Here is a 12,389-nt window from a genome sequence, read left to right as displayed (position 1 = left end):
CTGGAGAGATGCACAACATACAGGATACAGATCACAAGAGGGACTAAATGGGAGATCCCAGTGAAAAAAGTTGAAAAAATTAGGTTCTATTACCAATATTCGAAACATTCCGGATGCCTTAGCTAGTACTTTTCATGGCACTTGAAACTCGTAAAGTATGCCAGTGTAGGCCTGGGTTGACGTATTTAGCGATTATCAAGCGTAAAAAAGTTATATAATATTAACATTTAAATTTAGCGACGGTGTGTCTATGATTACTATGTATTACGTCCTATACGGGACGGCAATATTCCTAAGTTTATTCCATGCACGAAGGCTATTCGGGAGTAAGGTCTGATGGATCGTGAAATGGGAATCATAGAGAAAAACCTATGAAGATTTGCATAGATGTGTTGGATAGTGCCTCTAGTATGCCCGACGATCGTGTCACGTCGCTCTTTCCAGTTCTGAACGCGCAGTGACCACGTAAGGATGCCTAGTTAATAGCGTCTTCCGCCCTTGTAAGGATGCCTAGTTAATAGTGTCTCCCGCCAAGTACGGGTGCCTGCCGTGAAATTTCGCCACATTTTATACAACCCGCTTATGTAACTATCAGGCACTTCCTTCTTCAAAACAATTCTCAGCCACACACTGCAGGGGCAGTGAGGAAGCTCCTGCTGCGCTTTCGATGAGAAGTGGTCCATCATCCACCATACAGCCCAAACGTGGGCCGACCAGGGTGGCCGAGCGGTTCTAGGCGCTACAGTCTGGAACCACGCGACCGCTACGGTCGCAGGTTCGAATCCTGCCTCGGGCATGGATGTGTGTGATGTCCTTAGGTTAGTTAGGTTTAAGTAGTTCTAAGTTCTAGGGGACTGATGACCTCAGAAGTTAAGTCCCATAGTGCTCAGAGCCGTTTGAACCATTTGAACCCAAACTTGGCTCCCTCTGATTTTCATCTCTCCTCACATGAACCGCTGGCTAAGAAGACAACATTTTGGCACGGACAACAAGCTATAGATCAGCGAATAATATTGACAGAAAGTATAGGCAGCTGCCTTCTGTGACAAGGGTATTGCAAAGTTGGTACAGCGCTGTGACGAATTTCTCAGTCGGAGCTGAGGCTATGTAGAAAAGTAGCTGGAAGGTGTAACAAACTGTTGCAACTAAAACATTTTTGATTTTCACTATGTTTTCCATTCCGTAACAGAACAGTCCACGTATAAAAGCTTCGTTCATGCAAAATTTTGGTTAAGTCGGTTGAGTAAAGCAGTAAAAAACAAAGACTTCCATATCTTTAAATACTGTGTTAGTTTGATTGTTTGCACCAGTTTAAAAAGGTCGCAACGCATATCGTAGTTTAAAGTACATACCTATGCTTATAAAACATAGCGAAGGCTGGAAACCTATTACTTTACAAAATTACCCTAAAAAAATTAACATTGCGTAGATCTCTTTTACTGTAACGTGGGCGACGCCGCTGGGGGTTAATTGAATAGTTCACTATAAAGGTTTTTGTGGGAAAGAATCAAGGAAAAATAACATGTATAGAACATCATACGCTATAGCTCTATTTAGACTATTTTAAAAACAGTTGATGAATTCTTATAGACTAGATGTTCTACTACAATGTACGGTAACAGTGAGTAAACTAGTATACAATTAGTAATAAACACTTACTTACCATCATGCCTTTGCCTTTTAGAAAAACAATATTGATTAATTGCTTTGAGCTCTCTGCTTAGCAATTCCTCTTGACACATGCACTGACTGTAAGTGTATTATTATACCAACACAAGACTCTTAAGTGATTGTCGCGTGGCGTTCAATTGTTAGCCGTCTGTCTCCTGGCCATCCCTCTAACAAACTTTCAACGAAACCAAGCAGATTTGTGCTTATCTGTCAAACTCCTGCGCTGGCAGTCATACCAACACAGTTCATTAAAATTTCGAATATCGTCTTTTTAGTAAATAATATGAGTGGATATGATTTACTGATACGTTAGTTGAAACCTGGTAGTCAAGGAAAGCAGGATTCGTTTACGATTGTGGACGGGGCCGCAATCAGTTATTGTTGGTTCCCTTTTGCAACTACGCACACTTATTTTAAAACGGTAATTCCAGACACAGCAAATAATGTTTTAAGAAGAAGCCAATGTGATCCCAAGTAGAATTTTAAGGCAAATAACCACAGTCACGGCTGAAGGCCTTTAACGCCAAGAACGGCAACTATAAAAGAATTTAACAAACATATTGTAATATAAAAAGACAGGCAACTGATCACCAAATGGGTGAGACAATATGATGGTAAACTTGGTAGCACAATCATTTAAACTGCTGTAACGCCAAGAATGGCAATTATATAAAAAATTTAGAAACATACAATAAAACACCAAATATAATAATGAAACACAAGGGCCAGTCACAGACGGTGCACCAGGAATCGACCTCTGAGTAAAAAAATGTTCAAATGTGTGTGAAATCCTATGGGACGTAACTGCTAAGGTCATCAGTCCCTAAGCTTACACACTACTTAACCTAAATTATCCTAAGGACGAACACACACACCCATGCCCGAAGGAGGACTCGAACCTCCGCCAGGACCAGCCGCACAGTCCATGACTGCAGCGCCTTAGACAGCTCGGCTAATCCCGCGCGGCACATCTGAGTTGGTCCGGCAAAAAACAGTTTCGCGAGCGATGAGACAGGCAGCCAAGAGTTGCATTCACTTCACAAGGTGTAACTCAGACTAGTGGGACTCTAGCGAATGACTAATGAAAATCTTGCTGAGGCTACCTGACGTCCAATAAACCAAATGCAAAGATGTAAAAATACGCCGAATCCGGAACCAGTGGTCTGGACTGGGCGCGCAGAATACAGTGTTTAAAGCGTCCGCAACGGGAAAGGAATCACTACCACCAGAGTAGAGGAATCGCCAACCAACCTACAAACAAGAAAGCTGTCAAAACTACACGCCTCACCGAACAGCAGCGGTAAGGCGAGGAAGCGTACACTGCCGTTACATACACTAACTGCCAGGGCAGGTAACTGGGGCGTAGGCGGCCACGAGGCAGGAAAAATACCGTTGGTTGATCTGAACAAATAGTAACAAACTGAACGCAATAAATAGTAATTAGAAGTCCAGGAAAGCTAATCAGATCCGCCTTCCCCAAGCACTCCACTCGCTGCTTGGTTCAAAATGGCTCTGAGCACTATGGGACTTAACATCTATGGTCATCAGTCCCCTAGAACTTAGAACTACTTAAACCTAACTAACCTAAGGACAGCACACAACACCCAGTCATCACGAGGCAGAGAAACCACTCGCTGCTCTTCGCCTCGGCAACACAATGAGCAGCAACACAAATCCAAGTCACTGGAGAACCGCAAGATCTCACAATGGTGGTTTCTCTACTTGAATCCAATTACGCTCAACTTAAAACTTGCAGGATCTGGTTTACGACGAGGTCGTGCACCCTCGTGACCACAGGCCTTCGAGTAGGCAGTTCATGCGCGCCACCAGCGGTCCCGGCGTGTTCGCGCACTGCATGGACCTGGCTCCTCCTGAGTCCCCAACCGAACTGCACACTGATACGATCCCGAACAACCACGATATCGCCCCAAATATAGGGCCACAGTTACTACATATCGATAACCGCCGCTGCTGCCACTAGCGGACAGGCAACGCTTGCGAAACCAAATGGCGCCAGTCAACATGAGAAGAAGACAAACAACCGCAACCATGACAGCTAGACGATACGGTCTGGCCTCCAACAGAGAACAGAAACCTACAAACAGCAACAAAGTGAGCTGCAGCACAGCTCATTAGTAAATCCTGCAGACCATTAATTCTTACTGTACGACAGCTTTTGGTAGGAGAAATTAGTGAAGTTTATATGTATTCGTTCAACGGTGTCATTTTTTGCACACTAAGACTCAAAAAATTGAAACTACCTTCCAAAAAGTTCTGAAGGTAGGGAGAGACATCCTCTCCCCCTCCTCCCGGTAGCGACACCCATGTTCACCGCTGTGCTCGTAGGTTTCACGAAACCGAGCGCGAAGGGGGGCGTCTCGCAATAAATCAACAGCTCTGTTAACTGTAATCGAGGTGGCAACACCCTGCACTCGCCGGAAGCGAGTGGCTGCTGAAATACTTCACCGTCACATTCCCGAGAATTTGCCCATATAGTGGTAGCTGCACCACGTAGCTAACATTAAGGCCATTTAATTCTCGATACTCCCATTTATGTTGGTAAACGGCGTCGAGCGGTGGTAGAGACACCCTGTCGGAGATTCAGAACACTAGGGCTACAAAGTCGGCGAGGAACGATTGTTCCCGAGCATTCTCAGTCGTGCAGACATTTCACTCTTTCGCCAACAGTAGTTCTGTTCGAGCCGCAAGGGTGCTAGCATGTGCGCTTCTAGCACTGCGATCTGAAGAGGACATGCACCCTGCCTATTGCAGCGGTTAATGACCCAATAACAATAAGCGAACCGCGTCACTATCTTCTACTTTGAGGCATACAGCACTTCCTAAGCTCGTGTCACGCCTGTGGGACGCTCCTTCTCATCTGCCGCCTCGGAGCTTCCGTAGCGACCAGCAAGGTGCCCCTTGCAGCCGCGGCCACACTCAACACACCTCTGTGGTTACCGCCTTGCGGTGCGGGAGACAAATCGCGCGACGTATCGCTCTGCAGATTTCCCTCATAACGTAGTCGTATCTTGGCAGACCCAGTTATTTCTACGCACTGTTACTCACTCTAAACAAGGGTCACCAGCAAAGCTTTGACTCGCAAGACGGGGTAAAATAGTCACTTCTGCTACACTATAAATCAATGGCTTGTAGTAACCCAACTACTTTGAAAACAATCTCAGATTCGACCACAGGATTACAAAAAGCGTACCGAAAAAAATTCACTACACAAACCGATATGCAGTATCTCATCCATAAACAAAACTGGATATCAGTCTAATGTTAAAGGAGGGAAGGACACACACAAAAACAATACAAGTTTACACTGCAATGAACTGAATTTAATTTTCTATGAGACCTCGCCGAGTCTGCCTCTTTGTTGTCAAATGAAACCTACAACTAGCTGATGTCCCTACGTTCTAATATAGGATCTGTGTACACCTAGCAAACCTCCCTCATTTACCACACGCCCTTCCAAAAAAAAAAAAAAAAAAAAAAAAAAAACCGGAAAATAATTATACTGGTCTTTGAGAGTCATTCATTCACGACCTATCACACGATCCACTGTTAGAACTACAACTCCGCCCCACAGGACCCATGACTTCTGTCCCACCCCTCGCGAGAGCTACCAACTGACTCCCACTTTCACAAGCTAAGAAATTATTTTCATAATCAGACCTTTTGGCCAATCAGTCTCCAAGCCGTAATGCTGGCAGTTAAAGTCATCACTTCCTGGTGATGCTCATAGCTCTTGCGACAAGGTGCTGCTCCCTCCCAACACTTTCACAAGTTTGTTTCCCATTAGGTATTAGGAAACACCGGGATTGCTCTGGAAATCACTCAAACTAGGCATGTAGGCCCCAACTGCAAACCCGTTTAGGAGGGTTAGACAAAAATCTGTCCATCAACTCCAGGCTGGAGAACAAAACCACGTAACGAGCACACAGACATGGCTCAGAGACGACATGTTTATAGTATATGGCTAGTTCCTCTAAGCAACACTTTCTGTGTGCGTGTGTGTTTGTGTGTGTGTGTATGTGTGTGTCTATGCGATTCACTTATGTTTTATCTCAAATCAAGGTGCCCTTCTTCCCCTACCTTGGTGCTCATGTCTTCACTATTATACGTTTTTCTGGTACGTTGTTTTATTCTTTCAATGCGCTCAGTACTAAATTTCTTAATACATGTTTTTATGTGGATACTAGTGAATCCAGCAATGCTTCACAATGGCTAAACATGTAAATACACCTTAATCTCCATCTTCTCTCTTTCGCTCCATCTACCTTCTCTTCCCTCCCTCTCTTTATCCATCTCCTCCTCCACCTCCTCCCCTTCTCTTCCATCAACTCCTACCCCCCTCTCTGTCCACCTCCTCCTTCCCCTACCTTGCTCCACCACCTTCTCCCACTCTCCTTGTTCATCTCCTCCTTCCTTCACTCTCTATCCATTATCTCTCCACCCAACTCCCCCATCCAGCTCCTCTTTTCCGTTGCCTCTGACCTTGAGCTTTGTTCACTGTTGCCAATGAACCGTGACAGGGAACTGAAGTCGCTTAAAATAAATACGTAAATCGTATGTGGGGTATGTCAGACCTCCCTTGATGTTGCATCAGTGAGGACATTAGCTCAATGATGTGCGAATGGTTAGGATTACCCATTGTAACTGTTTGGGCTCAACTTGCGTCAACTGAACTATAGGTGAGTTAGGGGAGTAATGGTTCCAGTGATTGTTTTGCAATTTTGAAATCATACAATAACAGGTGTTTCTAAATAAATTATAAAACAGCTTGGATTGCAAAGGTGCATTTACTACAAGATAATTGGTTTGGATCACCACATGATCATCTTCAGATTTTAAAAACTGTAATATGATACCGAGTAAAAATTAGAGTGATACATACAAAGGACTTAAAATTAGCTATAAAATTGCAAGACTTAGATACATCCATCTTGGTGGACAATGGCTATGCCCAGAGCAGGTACTGCTGAATGACGATAGTCAACTGCTGGAGAGAGCAGCGCATCTATTCCTTAAATAGGGGGTCTCCACCTACAGCTGACACCTTGATGTCAGCAGTAGCCAATCAGCTGTATATTGAAAGAATTATGTGCAAAAAGATGTACTTTAGTAAATAGAACCTCAAACTCATGTAGAATAAATTTGTAACAAAAAAGAAACAGTTTGTTTACGCAGTTATTGTCAAATAAATAGACTGAGATCTTTAAAAAGCAAACAAAGAGACAACGCATTCATTGACTATAGATTGCCCTCTAAGAGCATGCTAGAAAAATAATTACGATGTTGTTGGTTTCTGTAGAGATATGGACGCCATTCCAAAGATGTAGTAGCAGGTCAGTTTTTAAAGAGAGGGTAGTGAGTATCGATATGTGATGTCCAGCAAACCATATTCTACTGATGTATGAAGTAGTTGGTTACTATGGAGACGGCAGACGCTGATCTCAGGTGGTTTCCAATGACGTGGACACAAACTTCAATAAATGAAGTTTAGCGAAGAACGCTCCATACATGCAGTCACAAGACATAAAGAAGCAGTATCTGTTGAGGTATTTTCAATCTACATTAAATAGTCGTTAATTGTAGTATGCTAGCAAATAATAACAAAAGTGTTATGAGAGGTTACCAATATTAAAGATAAATAAGAGCCCAAATTTGTAAAATACATAATGCTGTAAGTAGTGAAAAAATAAGTTATGTCAAAAATACCATGATGATCAAATATAAAGTTAAATTTGTAGTTTTACATCTGACCTAACACTGTAGTAACATTACATAAATACATAATAAAATAATATGAAATTAAAGAAAAATATCATAAGCCATTATATTTAAATAAAATAACATGAAACACACTAATATGGGTCACAATGAAAAGAGTATGGAAATGATATAAAACAGAATTGTACAGCTATAAAATAAAGCCATCAGAGTAAGCACTCTAAAGGAGATCAAAGCTCAAAAAATGTTTGTCTTTGATGTCTACTGGCGCATTTATAACAGATAATGATATGTTTTTGTAATCTGAGTAAATTTCTATCAAACAATGATTTGATACTTGCAATACTAGTAGTATGCTCTATGAAACATACTGAAAGTTACATACAACTTGCCCACTATATTGTTTATCATAGTCATTGCACTGTATTTTGCAGATGGCAGAATTTTTATATTTGAAAGATTTGCCAACTGTATGGTCCATTTTTGTTGTAGTAGGTTGTGAGCTGCAGAAGATGTTGTCAGATTTGTTTTTGTTTAAATAATTTGTTGCTGGAGACTACAAAAAATTTAGAGGATAAGTTTAAAGCTCAGTTCCAAAATGTATTTTAACAAACAATGCCTAACAAATCACCTGACACCTAATTACATAAAAATTAATTTTCATACAATATCAAATGTAACACAATATTTATAAAGGAATACTAGCATTCTTTGGATAAAATCTGATATTAATGGTGCATATATGAAAAATGACACATCAAATCTTAAAAATGGGTTACTAGTATTTGTGCATTAGCTGTTAGTTGTCATAACTAATATTCCAACAATCACTTGCATCTACAGAAAAGAAAATTAATCTCTTACAAGAAACTATTTCCAACAGACGTAATAAGAAAATTTCAGTCCTTGTTAATCAATAGATTGTGCTTTCACAAGATGCTTCACCAAATGTACATAGCCTTTTTTAGATGAACTAACTTGGGTAATATTATTTTCACTCCCACCATAGAACCTCTCTTAAACAAAAACCTTAAATACAATTTAACTTCAGGATAGTGTAACATTAAATCTGTGACTGCCAATGTAGAGACTCCTGTAAAATGTTCACAGCTTAAACAATCTAAATTTGTGATAGTGCACTTAAAACTAAAAATGTTATAACAAAAGAAGAAGATAAAAGAAATTTAGCAATGAATCAAAATTACTTAAGGAGAGCAATTAAAAACTAATAAGTAACAAATCAATCATAATTAAGGCAGGTAAAGATAATACCATTATCATTGTTAATGAAGATCTCTTGCACTTGACAATTTTTTTACTGCCAGTAGAATTACTGGGGTTAGCAAACACCCTCCTACAAAATTTCAAGCCAAATGTAAAAATGTAGTTGATGACAATAATTTTTTATTTTTGCCTAAGGTGAGAAAATCCTATGAATCCTACATTACCCAGTCTGACATCACAAATTACATTACATAAACCAAACTTACCAGTTTACCCAGTTGTAGCCAGCCAGTGTGGCTGAGCCATTCTAGGCACTTCAGTCTTGAACCGCGTGACCGTTACGGTCGCAGGTTCGAATCCTGCCTCAGGCATGGATGTGTGTGATGTCCTTAGGTTGGTTAGGTTTAAATAGTTCCAAGTTCTAGGGGACTGATGACCTCAGATGTTTTAAGTCCCCTAGTGCTCAGAGCCATGTTTTTACCCAGTTGTAAACAGTATTAAATGATCCTCTTATAAGCTCTATTAGGCTGTCAACATAATTAAAAACAACTTACTAAATCATAAAATTATGAGCACTGAACAAACATTTTTGTTTATTATTCTACTACAAAATACTCTAGCTTTCAACCATTTGTCATTTTAAACAGAATCTATAATCGGAATATTGGACTTGTTATGGAGAATTCACTTGTCAGCACTTTATCCAATATCTTTGTAAATTTCATCAAAACTACAGTAATCTAGAAATAACCAGTAAAATCATTTATTATAAAAGATATATTGATGATATTTTGTTATTATACAAAGACTCAAAAGAAGAATTTGAGCTTCTCACCAGCTTAAATAATGCACATCTTAATCTTTCTTACACAGTGGAGCATTAAAACAAAAAAGGAATTAACTTTCTAAATCTTACAATTTCAAATCAAAATGGAAAACATTGTATCTCTATTTATAGGAAACCAGTATCAACAGATTTTTTGTAATTAATGATAATGAATGCCATGCTACAAAATATAAAAATGAATTCTTCAAAACAGTGGTATGTAAGTTATTAAAATTACCTTTTCAACCTGATACAACCCAAAAAGAAACTGATACTTTAAAACAAATTTATATTGCCAATAACTTTAGAGCTAGTCAAGTCGACTATTTATATCAAAAATTAAAACAAACAAATGACATTGTTACAAATTGCAATAAGAGATTTACTAAAATGATTCATATGAGACTTATTTCAGACAAAATAAAGGAATCTTTTTTAAAAAATAAGTCTGATGATAGCCTTGACAACTAACAACCTACCACAAAAAACCTGAAACATACAATTGGAGAATGTAACAAATACCAAAATTCTGGCATTTACAAAATACAGTGCAAGGACTGCAATAAACAATATATCAGACAAACTGGCTATAACTTTTTAGTACATTTCAGAGAGCATACTAATCATACTGCCCTGTACCAAATTATCTTGATGAACATAATCTCTCTGGAGGTTACATTTCTAACAATGTGAAACATTTACATAATGCTCTTAAATGGCTGTTCCTTAATACATTAGATGAAAACGAAATTTATTCACATTACAAAAATAAACCTATATTCATTATCTAGACTTCAAAGACAAACACTTCTTTGGACTTTTTGGCGATCTGTTCTAGAATGCTGACTCTGATGTTTTCTTTTTGTAATGGTACAAATTTATTTTATGTCCTTCTTCACACTCTTTTTACTGTAACTCATATTATTGTGCTTCATGTTATTTTATTTAAATATAATGGCTTATGAAATTTTTCTTTAATTTCATATTATTTTCTTTTATGTTTACATAATGTTATTGCATTGTGTAAATAATTTTCACATTAAGGCAGGCATAGCACTGCATTTTTATCTATATACTTCCTCATAATGGAACTAACTTAATTCATTAATTTTTGACAATACTTATTTTTTCACTTCTTATCACATTATACATTTTAGAAATATGGGCATGTATTTTCTTTAATATTGTTAGCCTCTCATAACACTTCTGTTATTATCTGCTAGCATGATTGAGAATGTATGTTGCAATCGCTACTTTGAGATGAAGAGGGGAGAAATTCGTGGTGGGTTGCATCAAACTAGTCAGAAGACTGATAACTCAAAAAAAGCATATTAAATTCAACTTCTGTTTACTATAGAGTGATACATGCATGAACAGACATCACTTATTTATATCCTGTGAGTGCATTGTAAGAGGTCCATGATTAAGGAATTTGTTGCTAGCACACTCGAGCAGATGTAATTTGGATGGATTGCTCACGTGCTGCCTGCAGTATGTAAGCTATAATAGAATCTGAGACCAGGGAGCAGTGTTGTATGCAGTAGGAACTGAGTAGCAGTAGGAGTAATTAGTAGCTATGAGTCTGGTATATTGTGTTGGCTGGGCCAGTCGTGTGAAGCAATGGTGGTGTCTGAGCGTTGTAGTATAAGGTAAAAGCAGCCTCGCGCATATGTAGTACTGTTATATCAAGTCCCATGTAAATAGTTTTAAAAAGAAATCCCTTAATAATAATCTTTTTTATAAAAATTAAGTTTTGACAATCATTCAACTCAATTTAAGGATTTTACTAATTTCTCCAATACATGGTCATCATGATTATTGTAAAGACAAATCAGTTAAAAAAAAAAAAAAAATGGCTGTGAGCACTATGGGACTCAACTGCTGAGGTCATTAGTCCCCTAGAACTTAGAACTAGTTAAACCTAACTAACCTAAGGACATCACAAACATCCATGCCCAAGGCAGGATTCGAACCTGCGACCGTAGCGGTCTTGCGGTTCCAGACTGCAGCACCTTTAACCGCACGGCCACTCCGCCCGGCACAAATCAGTTGTTTCTTTCTATACATGACAAATCTATTGGCCAGCATTGCACTGCGCTGTGCCAGAAAAATTTCTTATAGGAGCAAATATATACGCGTTATCCGGCGACCTTATTGAGGTAAGAATTTTCATTTTTTATTGAGAATGATCTTTCAGGGCCATGACGCAGCATTGCTGACGTCCAAAATTTACCAGTTTAAATTCAGTCAATTATTGAAAGGTGAGCCATAATTTTATTGAGAGATTAGTCACATTGTATTATTTGGAGGTTTCGGAATTTTTCTGTTGGGAGTTACACTAAATGTGAATGATATAATTATATATTTTTTCTGTTGGGAGGTTACGCTAAATGTGAATGATATAATTATATACTTTTTCTGTTGGGAGGTTACAGCATCTATGGAGCGTTCTCTGCTTAGCTTCATTTATGGATGTTTGTAGCCATTTCAATGGAAACCGCCGGATATCAGCGTCTGCCATCTCCATAATAACCAACTGCTTCGTATGTGTATGGAATGTTGTCTACTGGACATCACCTATTGATACTCAGTGCCATCTCTTTAGAAATCGCCCTGCTGCTACATCTTTAGAACGGCGTCCACCATCTCTATAGAAACCACAACATCGCAATTATTTTTCCAGCATGCTCTTAGAGGGCAACTTATACGCAACGAATGCAATGGTTATTTGTCTCCTTCTTAGAGGTCTCAGTATATTAATTTGACAATAGCTGCATAAACAAGCTGTTGGATCTTGATTATAAAATCATTCTAAGTTATTTTGATATTCTATTTACTAGTAAATACATCTTTTTACACATAATTCTTTCGATATGTTACTGATTGGCTACCGCTGACATCATGGTAACAGCTGTGGGTGGAGACTCCACTA

This window comes from Schistocerca serialis, chromosome 2, assembly GCF_023864345.2.
Source record: "Schistocerca serialis cubense isolate TAMUIC-IGC-003099 chromosome 2, iqSchSeri2.2, whole genome shotgun sequence".
Taxonomy (NCBI): domain Eukaryota; kingdom Metazoa; phylum Arthropoda; class Insecta; order Orthoptera; family Acrididae; genus Schistocerca; species Schistocerca serialis.
This window is presented reverse-complemented; position numbering follows the sequence as displayed.